The sequence below is a fragment of the Schistocerca nitens genome, chromosome 2 (genome assembly GCF_023898315.1).
Source record: "Schistocerca nitens isolate TAMUIC-IGC-003100 chromosome 2, iqSchNite1.1, whole genome shotgun sequence".
Classification (NCBI taxonomy): Eukaryota; Metazoa; Arthropoda; class Insecta; order Orthoptera; family Acrididae; genus Schistocerca; species Schistocerca nitens.
In genome coordinates, this window is record NC_064615.1 from 378,210,072 (window position 1) to 378,230,395 (window position 20,324).

Here is a 20,324-nt window from a genome sequence, read left to right on the forward strand (position 1 = left end):
GACCTTCCAAGGCCTCACTGCTTCCATAACACGACCCGTTGTCGCAGTTATCCGTGCCAAAGGTGGACACACTGGCTATTAGGTAGGTGGTCGTAATGTTCTGGCTGATCAGTGTAAATTATTTATTTTCTAATTTGTCTTACTGTTTTTTCAGTAGTGGGGTCAGGTCATTTCGTCCGTTTCTTGGCCATTGTTAAGCTTCGAAAAATGAAGTAAATTAGTTTCGCAATTATTATTATTAGTAGTATTATAGTGATACAATAATTATCACTTCAGTATAACTGAATACTTCGTTATTTCAAGTGTCATCAGCTATCCTTTCTACATATACGTTACTTCAAGCTCAGACGAAATCAAAACAGTAGTTAAATTCTGCATACATATGATCAGTGTGTTTCTGTCCATTGAATTTATCATTGTTCTAATAATGATCTCATGCAGCTCTGAGGGTAGCGGTGAAACTGAAACGCTTTGTCCATACTGCCGACATTATGTTACCGAAATTCATGTCTGGATATTTTAATGTCTATGAGGGTGAAATTCCTTACGAGCTGCCCAATACAGATGCAACGTGCCACTTAGGCACTAGTTAAGACTTGTAATCACCGGAGCCTTCGTTTGGTTATGAAGAAAGCTAGTTTTCCACAAAGTTCCACCGTAACAGCAATTCTCACGAAAAAGTCACAGCCACAACCGTTTTTATGAGATATTCTTGATAATAATATTAATAATAAAAATAATAATAATAATAATTCAGAAACCTATATCATGTTCTATAACTGCCTATGGATTTGCTTATTGTGATGATTAACAATACATTACACAGAAATAATTGCTACGATGCTAAAACTGAAACGCGGTAACAATTACAATTTTCTGAATCCTCTAGTATGCCATCATCAGCTTCTAAACGTTATCATATGATGTGTGTATGAAGACATCGCACCAGTTGCCATAGATGCGTTCGCATATCGTCAGGTGACCTGCAAGTTAGACAACAGTGTGAGGCATCGCAAGTTCTTTGCAGATATACGCTATGTGATCAAAATTATCCGGACACCTGGCTGAAAATGACTTATAAGTTCCATCGGTAGTGCTGGAATTCAACATGGTGTTGGCCCACCCTTAGCCTTGATGACAGCATCCACTATCGGAGGCATACGTTAAATCTGGTGCTGGAAGGTTTCTTGGGGAATGGCAGCCTATTCTTCAGGGAGTGCTGCACTGAGGAGAGGTATCAATGTCAGTCGGTCAGACCTGGCACGAAGTCGGCGTTTCAAAACATCCGAGAGGTGTTCTATAGGATTCAGGTTAGAACTCTGTGCAGTTCAATCCATTACAGGGATTTCATTGTCGTGTAACCACTCCACCACGGGCCGTGCATTATGAACAGGTGCTCGATCGTGTTGAAAGATACATTCGCCATCCCATAATTGCTCTTCAGCAATGGGAAGCAAGAAGGTGCTTAAAACGTCAATGTAGGCCTGTACTGTGAGACAAATGTTCCTTACTACTGGTGCATTAATCAAAACATACTTGCGAAATGCACGTTGAGCCTTAGCCATACATCCTGTATTCGAAGCTTAAAGTATGGAAGGTGTTATTCATTTCTTTGATGCCTTTTTAGAATGATTAGTCAGCATTTGTTGTAATAACAGTGGTTTATATTTAAAATAGTACTTTTGCAAACGTTAGTGTTTCTGCTGGGTTGTTGTCGTCTTTTAATTAAATCAATCGTTTTGAAATCTTTTCATTTCTACCTGCACACTATCTCTACGTTCTGGATCATCGGTGATACGTATTCCAGTCTTATTCGTTCCCCCAAACCCCATAGTGCTAAAACAACATACACACGATGCAAAATATTATGACCACTTGCTTAATGCAGTGTTGGTCCACCTTTGAAACTCAGTACAGCAGCGACTCTGTATAACATGGATTCGTCAAATGGTTGGTAACTTGCCAGCTGGTATGAGGCACTAGATGTCTACGCAAGGATCACTAAATTCCTGTGCATTACTGGCCGCTGGTTGTGGGTACGGAGCTATCACCTGATAGCGCCCTAGATGTTCTGCATCCGGTTCAAATCAGGTAAATCTGGTGGCCAAGATATCAGCGTGAGTTCGCTATTAGTCTTCTCGAATCATGGTACCACAATTCTGGCCTTGTGAGTTGGCCTTGGTTTGTTGGAAGAATTTTCGGGAAGTGTGGTTCACCTGTAAAGGAGACCGCATATAGGACGATGGTGCGACCAATTTTCTTGAGTACTGCTCCAATATTTTTTATCGGTACCAGGTCGGATTGAAGGAAGACATCGGAGCAACTCAGAGGCGGCCTACCAGATTTATTACCGGTAGGTTTGGACAACACGTAAGTGTTATGGAGATGCTTCGGGACTCATATGGGAATCACTGGAGGGAAGGCGACGTTCTTTTCGAGGAACACTACTGAAGTAACCGGCATTTGACGCTGACTGCCGAAAAAATCTACTGCCACCAACATACATTCCTCTTAAGGACAACGAAGATAAGATACGAGAAATTACGGCTCATATGAAGGCATATAGACAGTCGTTTTAACCCTCTATCTGCGAGTGGAACAGGAAAGGAAATGACAAGCAGTGGTACAGGGTACACTCTGCCACGCACCGTACGGTGGTTTGCGGAGTGTCTATGTAGATGTAGATGTAGATGTAGATAGTTGTTCTACAGCAAGGTGCCACAGCCATCGGCGAAGACATGAAGCCTGAAGGGATGCAGGTGTTCCGCAATAACTATCGCATACTCCAAAGCTGTCATAGTGGCTTCAATTACCGCCACATGTCTCTGGGGGCCCATGTGAACCGTCCCTATAGCGTAATACTGTCCACACCGTCCCGCGTCCGTGTCGCAGTGCATGTTTCGAGCCGCCGACCGCCTGGATGATTGCGTGTCCGGACACAACCATCGACCTAGTATAATGAGGAACGTGAGCCATCCGACCAGGTGACACGTTTACACTGATCCGCGATCCAATCTCGATAGTCACTGCCCACTGCAACCCTAACTGACAATGAAGATTTCTCAATATGGGATCACGTACGGGTCTTCTACATAACACTCTGCAGTTTATCAAAGGCGCTTATGTCAGTGGGTTTCCTCTTTTGCGGCCCCTATCACGCCTAGAATGTTTCCCCATTCGTCCCTGCGACTCGTGAATACTTTACTGACTGCGTCACGTGACCGCAGCGGTACCAAGCAGCCTTCATCTCGCTGTGGACAATGTTCATAATGTTGTTAATCATCAATGTACCTCACAGCATCATTGTTGTGAGTTTTAGTTCCTTTTCATCCGAACGTTGTCCACATTTCCGATCCGGAGAGTACCATAAATTTTCCCAATCTCAGCAATTGTTTGATGTCAGTTAATTGGTTTAGTGGAAGACACCTGTCGTTACTATCTGTGTCAAACTGTATCTAACGTGATCTTTCTTCCAGTCAGGTCTCTTGTATGATTTCCAGCAGTTTCCGTTTTTCAACATCTCCTTAATTTTAACTCTGAAACTTCTATGTTCTACATTTTGTCTTTTGTTCAGGCTAGACTTGTGTCCTATGCTATGAACAGCTTTTCTTTTATAACAGAGAGGGCGAACACTTCAAAATTCTTGGGTGTCCATACTGATTACAGTTCAAACTGGGAAAAACACGTGTGGAAACTCCTAAAAAAACTTAGTTTAGGCACATTTGCACTTACAATCATTGCAAACCTTGGGGACTGACAAATCAGTAAGTTGATGTATTTTGCATATTTTCATTCAATAATGTCAAATGGAATAATGTTTTGTATTAACTGATATTTAAGAAAGAAAGTCTTCATCGCTGAAAAATGTGCTGTAAGAACAATACGTCGTGGTCAGCCACGATCATCTTGTGGACATCTGTTTAAGAAGTTGGGCGTTCTGTCTACTGTTTCGGAGTTCATCTACACTCCTGGAAATGGAAAAAAGAACACATTGACACCGGTGTGTCAGACCCACCATACTTGCTCCGGACACTGCGAGAGGGCTGTACAAGCAATGATCACACGCACGGCACAGCGGACACACCAGGAACCGCGGTGTTGGCCGTCGAATGGCGCTAGCTGCGCAGCATTTGTGCACCGCCGCCGTCAGTGTCAGCCAGTTTGCCGTGGCATACGGAGCTCCATCGCAGTCTTTAACACTGGTAGCATGCCGCGACAGCGTGGACGTGAACCGTATGTGCAGTTGACGGACTTTGAGCGAGGGCGTATAGTGGGCATGCGGGAGGCCGGGTGGACGTACCGTCGAATTGCTCATCACGTGGGGCGTGAGGTCTCCACAGTACATCGATGTTGTCGCCAGTGGTCGGCGGAAGGTGCACGTGCCCGTCGACCTGGGGCCGGACCGCAGCGACGCACGGATGCACGCCAAGACCGTAGGATCCTACGCAGTGCCGTAGGGGACCGCACCGCCACTTCCCAGCAAATTAGGAACACTGTTGCTCCTGGGGTATCGGCGAGGACCATTCGCAACCGTCTCCATGAAGCTGGGCTACGGTCCCGCACACCGTTAGGCCGTCTTCCGCTCACGCCCCAACATCGTGCAGCCCGCCTCCAGTGGTGTCGCGACAGGCGTGAATGGAGGGACGAATGGAGACGTGTCGTCTTCAGCGATGAGAGTCGCTTCTGCCTTGGTGCCAATGATGGTCGTATGCGTGTTTGGCGCCGTGCAGGTGAGCGCCACAATCAGGACTGCATACGACCGAGGCACACAGGGCCAACACCCGGCATCATGGTGTGGGGAGCGATCTCCTACACTGGCCGTACACCACTGGTGATCGTCGAGGGGACACTGAATAGTGCACGGTACATCCAAACCGTCATCGAACCCATCGTTCTACCATTCCTAGACCGGCAAGGGAACTTGCTGTTCCAACAGGACAATGCACGTCCGCATGTATTCCGTGCCACCCAACGTGCTCTAGAAGGTGTAAGTCAACTACCCTGGCCAGCGAGATCTCCGGATCTGTCCCCCATTGAGCATGTTTGGGACTGGATGAAGCGTCGTCTCACGCGGTCTGCACGTCCAGCACGAACGCTGGTCCAACTGAGGCGCCAGGTGGAAATGGCATGGCAAGCCGTTCCACAGGACTACATCCAGCATCTCTACGATCGTCTCCATGGGAGAATAGCAGCCTGCATTGCTGCGAAAGGTGGATATACACTGTACTAGTGCCGACATTGTGCATGCTCTGTTGCCTGTGTCTATGTGCCTGTGGTTCTGTCAGTGTGATCATGTGATGTATCTGACCCCAGGAATGTGTCAATAAAGTTTCCCCTTCCTGGGGCAATGAATTCACGGTGTTCTTATTTCAATTTCCAGGAGTGTATTCCGCCATGAAGATTGTTGTAAATAAGCCACTGTAATTCAAATGGAACAATAATGTACATAATTACCATACCAGAAGGAAAATGACATTCATTACTCCGCGTTAAGATTGTTTTTAGCTCAAAAAGGGGTGCACGATGCTGCAAACAAAATTTTTATAACTTACCCTGTGATATGAAATATTTGATAGATAGCAATGTAAAATTTGAAAACAAACTGAAAAAGTTTCTCCTTGATAACTCCTTCTATTCCGTAAAAGAATTTCTGTTACTGAAAACTGTAAAAGGTAGTGGACAGGAATTACTAATTCATATCTTTACAACTTTTTTAAAGAAAAATGAAAAAAGCTTATAAATGTTCAGCATGTAGCCATATTTACAAATGAATTTGGAATGTGAATGTAAAATGACTCTTTCTACATCATTGCGATTTATTGTGCAGGTGATCCATGGAGCATGAAACTAACTAACAAAGTGCCATTCTAAGTATTTATTACTTTTATGGAGAAGCGTAAGTGTACTGTTAGCACTTCTAACTCTAGTCCTAAATTTTCTTTTGACTGTGCAGTAAAGTTGTGCAATGGTTAAAGCATCTGATCTTTAATATAGAGAAATGAGATTCAAATATCCACCCAGACTGATACTTTTAGTCTCCTCTGGATTGCTTTTAAGCGAATGTGGGGGTCTTTTATCTTATCCAGCTAAGCCAGTTCTCTCTCTCTTAATGCTTGGATAGCGGTTTGCTTCCTATGCACTTTCATGGAAGAAACAAGGCGAAACAAGAGTACCACAAACGAACAAACGGTGAGCAAACGTCAGCACCGAAGAGGTTAACACGACGCAAGTGTGATTACAAGTACTAATGTTCAGAAAGTGTAGCTTTTATTAATTACACGTGCGCGTTATATTCCATAATTGTGTTATACTGTGCCACTTGTATATGAATTCTACAGTATCCACAAAACCGTTCATATAGTTTCAAATACCACCAACATTCAAAAACTTGTGTTATAGGATGAAAGGGGTAGTGTTCGGGATTGGACAATATACTCCTTAGACTCATGAAGCTTATTGCACTTCACAGAAAGACATGGCAGAGAGGTAAGACATCAAATAACGGAAGAAGGAAACTCATTACCCAGTCTTCGAGAGTGCCAACAGGGCGTAGAGTGTCTACCCACTACCACTTACAGAAAATGCTCCTTATGCATGCGCCTCCTTCGGTAACATACATCACAATAAGCGTACACTTTATAGGACACAGAAGCGTCGATCTGGTCGAACCAAACAGAAGAGTGTCTTGCTCCCTGGTGAGTGGCAATATCTGACATACGACGTGCCTAGGTCTGAGCTGCGCGTGGAATGCGAACCATTCTAATATCGGTCTAACAGACTGTGGTGTGGACAGGAATCAATATTTGCGGACGACGACGTGTCGTCGGGGCAGCCAGAACGAAACTTTATCGACTCGTTATGAACGATGTCCATCAACGTCTCATTTATCCGTATGCTTAACAGCGTAGCAGGATACGGGTAATTGAGAGGTTGCTGTACATCGTTCATAACGAGTCGATAAAGTTTCGTAGTGGTTGCCACGACATGGCAGATTCACTTCTTGTGGACAACGCTTATCATTAGACACATCACGTCGTAGACAACATACACTATGTGATCAAAAGCATCCGGAACTTGGCTGAAAATGACTTAGAAGTTACTGGCGCCCTCCACCGGTAATGCTGGAATTCGGTATGGTGCTGGCTCACCCTTAGCCTTGATGAAAGCTTCCACTTTCGCGGGCATACGTTCAGTCAGGTGCTGGAAGGTTTCTTGGGGAATAACAGCCCATTCTTCACGGAGGGCTGCACTGAGGAGAGGTATCGATGTCGGTCGGTGAGGCCTGCCACGAAGTCGACGTTCCAAAACATCCAAAAGGTGTTCTATAGGATTCAAATCTGGACTCTGTGCAGGCCTGTCCATTACAGGGATGTTATTATTGTCTTGCAACCACTCCGCCAAAGGCCGTGCATTATGAACAGGTGCTCGATCGTGTTGTAACATGCAATCGCCATCCCCGAATTGCTCTTCAATAGTGGGAAGCAAAAATATGCTTAAAACATCAATGCAGCCCTGCGCTGTGATAATGCCATGCAAAACAACAACGGGTAGGGAAACGCCGTGTGGCTACGGCCTCCCGTCGGGTAGACCGTTCGCCTGGTGCAAGTCTTCCGAGTTGACGCCACTTCGGCGACTTGCGTGTCGCTGGGGATGAAATGTTGATGATAAGGACAACACAATACCCAGTCCCTGAGCGGAGAAAATCTCCGACCCAACCGGGAATTGAACCTGGGCCGTTAGGTATGACATCCCGTCGCGCTGACCACTCAGCTACCAGGGTCGGACACAATAAGGGGTGCAAGCCCCCTTCATGAAAAACTCGACCACATCATAAAACCACGGTCTCCGAATTTCACTGTTGGTACTCTACACGCTGGCAGATGACGTTCACTGGGCATTTGCCATTCCCACACCCTGCCATTGGATAGCCACATTGTGTACCGTGATTCGTCACTCCACACAACGTTTTTCCACTATTCAATCGTCCAATGATTACGCTCCTTACACCAAGCGAGGCGTTATTTGGCATTTACCGGTGTGAAGTGTGGCTTATGAGCTACTGCTCGACCATGAAATCCAAGTTTTCTCACCTCCCGCTTAACTGCAGTAGTGCTTGCAGTGGATCCTGATGCAGGCTGGAATTCATGTGTGATGGTCTGGATATATGTCTGCCTATTACACATTACGACCCTCTTCAACTGTCAGCGGTCTGCGTCAGTCAACAGACGAGGTCGGTCTGTACGCTTTTGTGCTGTACGTGACCCTTCACTTTTCCACTTCACTACATATCGGAAACGGTGGGCCTACGGATGTTTAGGAGTGTGGAAATCTTGCGAACAGAAGTATGACACATGTGACACCCAAGCACCTGACCACATTTGAAGTCCGTGAGTGCCGCGGAGTGCCCCATTCTGCTCTCTCCCGATGTCTAATGACTACTCAGGTCCCTGATATGGAGAACCTAGCAGAAGGTTGCAGCACAATGCACCTAATACGAAAAACGTATGTTTTTGGGGGTGTCCGGATACTTTGGATCACATAGTGTACTTCAGTGTGTCTGTATCACTAACATCGTATGCATTGTGTTCCTCTGGTTTGAGACGCATTGAAGACGTCTAGGATTTGGTGTCTATACATACTGTAAAAAAACTGACAGCTGCCACGATCCTCTTAGAGTTGGTCGATCGGTCCTGATGAATGAAAAAAGTCCATCTTCTGATCGTCACTACTCTCACTGAACTCATAACGTAAGTGCGAAACAGCGTCGACCACTCACCATGATCACAACCAGCATAACGTGGCAGAAATTATGGCAGTATCTGGTGTCTCCTACATTTTTCGCAGTTGCAAACACTGTTCTCTGACGTGTTGCGTCACTCATGAAAATTACTAGCGAAAATCTGCTATTGAGGTACGCAAACTACATCGACCAGATTTGGGAGTTGTTCAAGGATATCTTCTGAGTATTGTGGTACAAGACTCTTCCTCTCTCCAGTGGCTCGTGGAAAAATAACTGTATTTCTTTTGTTTTCTTACCCCATTCATCTTTGTCCTGAGATGGTTGTTCTTGCAGTGTTGATTTCATGGACATAGTGGTACACAAAGTGATTTACCTGCCCCTACCGATATCGGTTTATGGAATACGGAATGTTATACTTGGTCTTCAGAACCAATACACGTGATTTTCATATTCTCTCGCTTGCTACGTGCAAACTACTAGTCCTACAGAAAAAAGATGAGCAGGACCTTTTTTTAAAGAAATTCAATCTAGCTTCATTTTGTTCTGGGATACGTATGTTGTTAATGGCACTCCCACCTACGAGTATACGAAAAGTTGCGACTACACGAATTATTTTCCACATCTGATCTTTCTGGTCTTCATCGACTGGCCTTATTACGCCTCCGGCATAGTCGAGGACTTACAAATTGTAAAAGTGCCGTTTGCGTAATTTTTACCTAAGAATTTTGTGAATTTCAAGAGCATAAAAGAACAATTACATCTCTGTATTTGTCAAGCCTTCTGACTACTAATCTACCGTACTTGTAAGGGTTAAGTTTGGATAGAATAGTCCACGTAATTAGTTCTAGCTACCGTTTACAAAAGTAGTTTTCATTCACTACCCTTATGGGAACGTTTAGATTAATAATGTTAACGGAATAGCTGATTATGCTGGTGGCGTAATAGCCCAATCAACAGAGACCTAAAAATGTCGAATATCGGAAATAGTTCATGTAATAAGATGTTTTTGTACAGTAGTAGGAGGGAGTGCCACGACGCTGATAGGTGAGCGATGAGTGTGGGGCTGGAGTAGCGTTTGAAGGTCACCTTTGTACATTTTTCTTGAATAACTCGAAAACCGTGGCTTCCAGCGAAATCGTATTTCAGGTAAGAATTTAACTACATTAAATTTCTTACAAAAAGGTCCCTTTAATATTTCCTGTAGGACTAACAGTTCGCGGGTAGTGAGCGAGAGAATATGAAAATAACGCGCATAGGTTCTGAAGGACAGATACAACACTGCGGTTTGCAATGACTTCCGTGGGGGTAGCTGAATCACGCTGCAGTTTCGGTGATTACGTTTTACAGGCCTTTTCACTGTTGTGGAAGTAGTCTCACTGAAACGATGACATTTACGGTAACAAGTCTCATAAATGATAAGTACACTATTACCCTGTAACGAACCACGAGACACTATAGGTTCGTTATTGGAAAGCATTCAGAAAATATCTTTGAGCAACTTCAGAAGTTTTGTCGGCGGAGTTCAGGTTCACTCTGTATTTTGTGTGTCTGGAGATACATCCTGTTATTAATGATATAAGAATGAAATGAATTGTGCTTAATTTCGTCTAATTACCTAACTGTTTATGCTAGTTTCAAATACACGTCCAAGAGTCACGTACTCTTCTTCTTCTTCTTCTTCTTCTTCTTTTTCACCTTATACGTGTCTGCACGTGGTCGGCATGTTATTTTGGATTTGGCAGTGTTTCCTAGGTCACATAGTTCTTAGGCAATTCTTGGTAGGTTTTCTGCTAGTAGGAACACTCTGTCTGTTTAATCACTTTCAGGTTAACAAATTTGGTACTTTGCGGATGAGTTAATCGTATCGCTAGCCTCTGGGTAGTCTCGAAGTCCTCTTTGTTTTCTAATCTGTATAGCCGAAAGTCTTCTTCTAACCTGTCACGGACTACAGGGAACAGTTAAAATTGGCTGTTTTCTCCTGTATTTCTGAATTTGTGGTTGTGTCTTGCGCTAGCAGTCTGATGTTTCTGTGTTGGAGACAATACATGTCTGTTTTGAAGTTGGCAGTATTTTAGTACGGGTAGATTCTGTCATTTGTCATACGTCGTAGTGAAACAATGTGACACTTCGACATAAAAGTTTTCTGGGTTTGGTACCGCGTCGTAATGTAAAAACTACTGCTGTTATAGAAAAGCCAACGTTTCGGCCACGATTGCAGCGGCCTTCTTCTGGGTCTGGTTCTATAGCAGCAGTAGTTTTTACATTATGACGCGGTACCAAACCCAGAAAACTTTTATGTCGACTGACTCTGGCCGCGGAAGCCTACGCAATTATAAATGTGACACTTATTCAACAGGAGTGATGTAATTTCAGCATTTTGTGGAGCCATATTCTGACTCATACTCTATTTTAGATGATACTATTCTTATGTCTTGAGCTATTATCACATTAATTCTTAACAATGCGGTTCACTCTTGGGAACTCGTCACTTCTGAAGTTTTAGTTTATGGGCTGCTAGATAGTCTACTGCGCTTTGTGCTGGCATAACATCCAAAATAATCTGGTGCTTCGAAGTAAGTGTTTTGTATTGCGAGAACGGATGATACAGATGGTATTCTTCTCCTGTTCTTTTCCCGTTGTAAGACGCATTTACTGACGGCAATGTATGGCTCTGCGTCACATTCGTGTCTTGTTCGATGGGGACCAATTATTTTTATTTGTTGTTGGTGGAGTCTTGGTTAGCGGTGTTTACTTTGTGAGCTACCTGATCTGATTGTTTTCTAGTCTTCGTCAGAATACATTATCATTACTTCTATCTGTTTTGCTGAGCGAGGCAGCACGATGATACAAAACCCGTCCATTCATACAGGAATGGATTTTTCTTGCTTCCCTACAGAGATTAAGGCAAACATCGCGACAGATCGCTAGAAAAGCAAACAACCGTTTTCGTTCACCATTTATTTCGATCCGAGCTCTAATGACACCGTCGTCGATGGGGCGTTAATCTCTAATTTTGCTTCCTTTACTTTTAGTTTTGTACGATATAATTTACTGTTTTCGAGGCGGCTGTTTATGTAGTACTTCACAGTACTACGACTCCCCTCGGGGTTACCGTACCTGTAAATACGCGGGGTTTCACAAGTTATATTTCAGAAGCAGTAAATATTGACGAGAAACAGCTAAACAGAGTGTACATCAAAGACTAACATTTTAAAATTTAATCATCTACTCTGGCACGCCATGTTCTTAAATATTTGAAATGTTGTTACCGCTTGTCATGAAATTACTAGCAGTATAAAAATAAATGAAATGTGGGCACAGAATAAACGTTTTTGACACGCGAGTAGCTTGTAAGCATTTTTGCGAAGTTAACAGTTGGTCACAAATGTAGTAATCACCAGTATCACTGTAGGTTACATCAGTTCTTTCAATCAATATACACGCGGTTTGTTCTCTTGCACAAAAACGATTGTCTGTGGACGTAGGTTCTTATTTCAAATAGTTTCTATGCGAGCCTTGAACACGTTCTCGGAGATTAAACGCAGTATACTTCGTAAGAAACATGGTACGTCTGATGACAAACGTCAGCTGTATACATTTTTGGCGTCTTGTGCATAATGGTAGCGAACTCCTACGAGAAGATACATCTCCACTGTATACACCGCACGATGCGGCTTCTTTTTATGAAATGACATTCAGAATATGTTATGCAAATGTAGGAATCGTTCTTCAACTGAAAATATTATAGGCAGAAAAATTTTCGATTTGTATCCAATTGCCAATTCATTCAATGCATTCCTTTACGCACACATGCTTATAGTCAAGCAACATTAAATCACAATCTCAACTATATTTCGTTGGAGAAGCTCTCAACAACTTCGTCACACGTTATCTTAAATTTATAAGCAAACGGAGTACGCAGTATATTGGAAAGGAGTCAGTGTGCAACTGACAGGCGAATCGGACTCACACACCGTTACTCAGACGTAGAGGTGGTGAAATTCAAATTCAAATGTGTGTGAAATCCTATGGGACTTAACTGCTAAGGTCATCAGTCCCTAAGCTTACACACTACTTAACCTAAATTATCGCCGGCCGGAGTGGCCGAGCGGTTCTAGGCGCTACAGTCTGGAACAGCGCGACCGTTACGATCGCAGGCTCGAATCCTGCCTCGGGCATGGATGTGTCTGATGTCCTTAGGTTAGTTAGGTTTAAGTAGTTCTAAGTTCTAGGGGACTGCTGACCTCAGAAGTTAAGTCCCATAATGCTCAGAGCCATTTGAACCACTTGAACCTAAATTATCCTAAGGACAAACACACACACCCATGCCCGAGGGAGGACTCGAACCTCCGCCGGGACCAGCCGCACAGTCCATGACTGCAGCGCCAAGACCTCTCGGCTAATCCCGCGCGGCAGAGATGGTGAGCCTAGTACATATTCTGCCCGCTATTATAACGCAAACGAGTAGCATTGGTTAACCTTGACGCCCGAGAACAAGTTAAGTTTTTTTAAATTGCAGTAAAACTGAACTTTCTAAAAATAACTAACACTGGCCCCAATAATTGCGAAAACGTGGTGCAACATACTGCCTGGCAAAACAAGCCTAGCACCCAGAAGACATGGCCGGAAACCATTGTAATTTTGTACACGCACAAATCAAAGACGGGCATGTAAATGATTAGAGCTGACAATTCCTGACACAGATGGAACAGCCACGAGAGTGAGATAGTGTTGCTTGCCGCTGGGCGGGTTAGGATTTATAACGATATGTTTACGTAATGTGTATACATACACATACAGTTACAAATGTCCCCGTTCGTAGTCGCTAATTATAACAATATGTTTACTTTTGTGCTGTAACATATAGCTATAATCAGCGGTGGAAATATATTTGCGAACGCCGACCGTGTGCGGCTGTTTCTTGTTGGATCGTCTGATCAGTCGGAAGTTGCATTGCAGAGGAAAGTAAATGCCTATTCAAAATATAATTATTTTTGGATAGCTCAACATGAATTTCCTAACGCATTTATCAGTAGAATATGGCTCGGAGAAAATATTTCGCCGCATGCAACTTCCGTCCGATTTAGACGAAAGAGTTCGTGACTGTGAACTCTCTATTTGGCAGAAACATAAAGAAAATTAAATAACGTCATGAAGGAGTGAGACATAGATTCTATACTAAATAAATAGTCCATACACCAGTTCCATTTAAATCTGAATTTATGGCAATTAATAGATGAACTTACACTGCACTGAAGGATTTAACATGGATGCCGTTTTGACTGGCACTTCTCTTTTCGCAATGAAAATAATTTACTTTGACGTTTTCACATACACGTCGCACAATAAATCTACTGCTATGCAGTATTGCACTTTTAGTATTGCACTTTTACTTTACACTAAAATAATATTATTTTTAACAATAATAATACGGCGGCAAGACATGCACACCCGATACAAGTCACAAGAGACAAAAGAAAAAAATGAGTAACTGAGTAACTGTTCTTCGAGAATATCTCGGACGTTACTATACACTAAAATAATATTATTTTTAACAATAATAATACGGTGGCAACACATGCACGTCCGACACAAGTTACATGAGACAAGAGAATAAAAAAAGAGTAACTGAGTAACTGTTCTTTGAGAATATCTCGTACATCGAAAGAATATGTAAAAGTTTTCTTCTTCTGTCCGTTTTTCGCGCCGCGGTTTTCAAAGTCAGTAACTCACTGCATCTCTGACGGCGCTTCGACAATGAACACGTCACAGAACGTTCACCTTTTACATTCTCGCAACATTATTTGCTAACTGTAGCTGTTGCCGAGCGACTGCTCGATTAGTGAATGATTTAAAATGATAAGGCAACCACATAATGTTACAGATTGTGGTGTAGTTGTTTTATCGCTGCCTCTAGTCGTACTGTGCGCTACACAAGTTCACAAGTTCCACCTACCTCAGTACGGAGTCTGATCACCAGACCGTTTCTCTGCATACGTAGATACTGTTCAGTCGGCGTTAAAAGCAGCGCTGAAGGAAAACACTGTCAATACTTACGTTTGCAAAGTCCGCGTAAACTCTGATAGCGAACTATCCTGTAATATCTTACAACAATTTTCGGGTGTAGGGCGACTGCTTCGTCTCTTTAGAAAAATGTCAAAATTCTGAAACAAGTTCTTTTATTTATTTAGGTTCAAAATAATACTTACCATCTACCCGTATTTAATTAACGAATAACACCACTGTCCTCAGCTCACAGTTCAGACAACCCAGTACACACACAAGGCAGCCAGGAAAGTACTTAAGCCCGACCCGAATTATTACGCGATTTACAGTCACTACTCTGCTACAATATACGAGTTCACATTCGGCTCGTTCTCAGTGGATATCTAATAAAGAAATTGCTCGCCAAATATTCCATAGACGAATATGAAACATGCCACGCGGAATTTTACAAAGGCCGAAAGTTCACACGCGGTTTTCTTTCCAACAAAATTTATCCAAAAATTTCCAAACTTCACAAAACTGTCCGTAAATGCGACTGCTATTACGGCCACCCAGTCTGGACGCGATAAAACCAATTATATCTTCATTTTACACGTAATAAAAACGGGAGCGTTCAACATGACCTGCACGTCCGATAGCTGACTAGCGACTGACTAATGCCGTTCCTTCCAGAGCCTAAAACTACTTCCAATTCGCGGGAAATGATTAACTCTGATTGGTTGTTCATAATGACCAGCCAGTCGAAACAATCCTTCGAGATCATTTTCGCGCTAAAACTGTCCTACGCGAATCATTATTCACTGATGCATTTACGTCACTTCATCGTACAAATATTAATAAAATGCTTAACAATACCAAACGAAAAGAAAACTAATCTACTCTGCAAACGGCTATTGTGGCTGCCTCCTTACAAAAGCAAGTACACTTAGACATACGTCATCAGCAATATGGATAAAACACAACTTTCCCACGACACAGTTACGTAATGGTGTAACACGAGATAATATTGAATTTTTTCGTATGTCCCACATACACACTCTCACTCATTCCCATTTACTCACACAACATATTAAATACATATTCTGACCTTTTCTGAATTTCATATTACGAAAAATGACAAATAGTTAACGTTTTTAGTTGCGAATCCCTAAACAAATTGATCTAACGTGCTGTGAGCTTCAGTAATGATTCCACATGATACTAAAAGACAAACTGTTATGAATCGTAATTGACTTTAATCTTACAAGTGTCAGTTTGGGGTGTTCTAGGTAATTTTCTCTAACTCTGAAAGTATGCCAGCTAGAAAGCTGAGAATGTTATACAATCTTCTTTTTAATTACAAAGGTCAGTATATTGACTTTAAACTAACTTCTTAGGGGCTTGAATACTCTGTCACTCGAACTGACAAAGGTACTGCTTCCCACGGCAGGGCTAGCGACAGGTGCGAATGAGTCACGCTAAGATACAAGCGGTTGTTTCTATCACCGCCAATGGCTCCAAAGCTACTAGCCGTACTGCAAAGTAGTGCAATAAATGCTATTGCGTATTGACTCGCTACGTTACATGCTCGCGTTTAGTGTGTATACTTTACTCGCTTTAGCGTATATACAGCGCGTGAACAGTGTCAGATGTTGAGTGATCGAGTGAAGGACACCGAGATGTCGTGTACCCGTATGAGACAGTGTTATCAGAATCTGACAGAGATTGAAAGGGGTCGCATGGTGGGCTTCCTTTTGGCCGCAGGTCGTACCGCACCTAACATTTGTGGTACATTCATAAGCGACAGTGGCCAAACGATGGACTCCATGGGAACTTGAGGCCAGCCATACGCATAGCCAACGTCCCGGTCGACTAAGTGTGAGCACCACGAGGAAGATCGTCGTTTTCTGCACTAAGCAGATAGCAACCCCTTCGCATCTACGCCTGCCATACAAGAGCAAATAATGGACTCCCTGCAACATTCTGTCACCCCTTCACCATGAGCCAGAGATTACCACCAGCACCAGCGATGAACCGCGGGCAGCACTACCTCCGGATGAGCATTTTCGGTTAGCAAGGCGGTGAATGGAGAGGACACTATTCTTCAAGTGTTTGGGAGACGTACAGCGGTGTTACGTCTGGGATCATGGATTGTGGAGCCAACAGTTACGACTTTAGGCCAGGTCAGGTAGCGGCTGTTAGTGACTGAGGGAAAACAACCATGCGCCATGGATATCCTGCCTCCTCGTGTGTTACTTATCACGCTTCAGTGTTGCGCTAGCACTCTTCAGGTATCTCTATGAATTGTGAGCGTGATGGTGAGGTACACCCAGGACCAACGAGGTCCCCAGGTCTGTCTCCTATCGAATACGTGTGGGACCGCAGTGGTAGTATGCATGATGTCAAGGACCAGTTACAACAGCTGTGTGTCAGCTTACCTCAGGAGAAGGCACAACGATATTACGACACCATTTCCAACCAAGTCAGTGAAAGTGTCCATCCCAGAAGGTGTGCAACGTATACAGATAAATGGCCTCATACTGCCCAGTTCTATGTAAATTTGTCTCGGATTTGTAATCACTTATTAGACTCTAGAAATCCTCGCAAGACGTGAAGTTTCGTTTCGTTTCCTCCTCCCCTTCTGCGAGCTTCATTTTTTGTCAGCAGTGTAATATCCCTCGACTCACAGAGATTTATAGTCCTGACATTTGGACTGTCACTAACCCACAAGGGCACACAATCGACCAACATCAGTATGGAATACTTTGATGCGCATTAATGATTAGGTACCAGTGAAGGTGATTTGCCATCTCTTTTGATCGACGACTGGACGGCATGTCCGATGCCGTTCTTGTCTATGACTGTGGTCAGTGTTTGCGAAATGTAGTAGTGTTTCTGTGCTGTTATGTATGGTTAAGGAAATAGGAAAGTCAAACCCCATCCCACAGCCCCTGTGACAGACTGATCACCGACAACAGCGTCACATGCCTTCGCTCCAAGGGACAACGCAGATGTTTGTGTTGTTTAACCGACGCCACCTAAAACAAATCGCCGATCTTCATAATTTCGGGATGTCATTACTGCCACGTGAAGTTCAAGTCAAGATTTCGAGCCCCGCCATCAACCATAAATATAGGTTTTAAATACGACGGTACTACGTGTGTACTCCATAGTTCAAAAAGCGAACGCATGCGGAATGAATAAGAATGCGTTAAAGCATGATATGGAAGAACAGAAAGAGCACAGAGTTCAAAATGAATGAGCTGAATGTGTGGGCCAGTAATCATCTAACTTTTTCTTTCAAAAAGGGCAGTGTTAATTCCGTGGTACTGAGAAAATAAGAATGCCAAATTCTGTCTCTGTGCCATGTCCAACTGTAACTTGCAACTAAGGTTAACTCGTCAGATCTTGTGATACGACTCACGAAATTTCTATCCCGCCGTGTATCAAACGGCAGTTAAGAGTGGAAAGCCGGTGCTAATAACGAAGAAATGTACACAATAGTTTCACATTACTGGTATTAACCAACATAAAATCAGCAACGCTCTGATATCTACACGTGTTAGCTATCCTTAACGAGAACCGGACGATAATTAGCCAGATTTATTTTGAAAAAAAAGTATTCCTTATCCTTATTACAAATTAGGTTTTAGCACTGCGTCTTTCATAATGCGGCGACAGACAGTGACTGTGTAACAGAAAACGAGCATGCCTCTACAAAATTAGAAAGAGAACATCGATCATAATGTGTAGCTGCAAAATAATTTGCTGCTAATTGTATCGTTTCAAGTTACGTTTTACACTGGACGCTAATTAATGGATATCGCATTCACATTTTATGATGTGACGCCACTAGACAAACAAAGAGGGGAATGGATGCTTATCATTAATTCTAATAGAATGATCTATTATAGAAAAACGTATGAAAACCAGGCAACTAAAGCACGAGAGTGCTACAAATTAAATGGCTCGAATTCTCGTGTTTACAGCGTATTCACCCAGTATCAGCTCAAACATTATACTTTCCACCTTTCTGTGTTGCTTTTCAAATTGTTTACAACTTGTTCCAAGGATGCCCTCATCATGACATGAGCACGTTATATATTTTATAGTCAGTAATGACAAACTATTTTTTTCACGCACGATGTTTAGCCTACTGAGTTGATTACGTTATGTCGAACAATAGTCTTGCGCAAATTTTGATTATTTTTTTCTGGCGGCTCGCTTTCTGTATTTGGAAACATCAGCTACAATCCGGTCAGGAGATAAAGTGCACTGGGAAACGTTACTTTAAATTGAAGAATCACCGTATATTCAGAACTTGTCCTACTAACCGTGTAAGACTCTGCAACCGTACACGAACATTTGCTAGCCTGACGATAAGAAAGGACACATATTTTCATTGCCTGGTCACGATCTACATAATGCTACTATATCAAGACAAGTCTTGCAGTTGCGAGTTCAAGTCACGCATGTGGTACGCGACCACAGCGATTAATCCAATAAACATACACAATGCTGACTGGTCGGCAGTAACAGATCTTATGTGTTCCACAGAAATTTTGTATTGAATCCAAACTCTTTACCACGCGTTTCGGGCGCGGCATATCATCAGACAATCTGTTAAAAATATATGCATCATGAGCACAAATATACTTTTTAACAGATTGTCTAATGATGGGCCACGCCCGGAACGCGAATGAAGAGTTTACACTCAATACAACATTTCCGTGGGAGATACAAGAGCTGTTATTAGTGACCAATCAGCATTGTACACTCCTGGAAATTGAAATAAGAACACCGTGAATTCATTGTCCCAGGAAGGGGAAACTTTATTGACACATTCCTGGGGTCAGATACATCACATGATCACACTGACAGAACCACAGGCACATAGACACAGGCAACAGAGCATGCACAATGTCGGCACTAGTACAGTGTATATCCACCTTTCGCAGCAATGCAAGCTGCTATTCTCCCATGGAGACGATCGTAGAGATGCTGGATGTAGTCCTGTGGAACGGCTTGCCATGCCATTTCCACCTGGCGCCTCAGTTGGACCAGCGTTCGTGCTGGACGTGCAGACCACGTGAGACGACGCTTCATCCAGTCCCAAACATGCTCAATGGGGGACAGATCCGGAGATCTTGCTGGCCAGGGTAGTTGACTTACACCTTCTAGAGCACGTTGGGTGGCACGGGATACATGCGGACGTGCATTGTCCTGTTGGAACAGCAAGTTCCCTTGCCGGTCTAGGAATGGTAGAACGATGGGTTCGATGACGGTTTGGATGTACCGTGCACTATTCAGTGTCCCCTCGACGATCACCAGTGGTGTACGGCCAGTGTAGGAGATCGCTCCCCACACCATGATGCCGGGTGTTGGCCCTGTGTGCCTCGGTCGTATGCAGTCCTGATTGTGGCGCTCACCTGCACGGCGCCAAACACGCATACGACCATCATTGGCACCAAGGCAGAAGCGACTCTCATCGCTGAAGACGACACGTCTCCATTCGTCCCTCCATTCACGCCTGTCGCGACACCACTGGAGGCGGGCTGCACGATGTTGGGGCGTGAGCGGAAGACGGCCTAACGGTGTG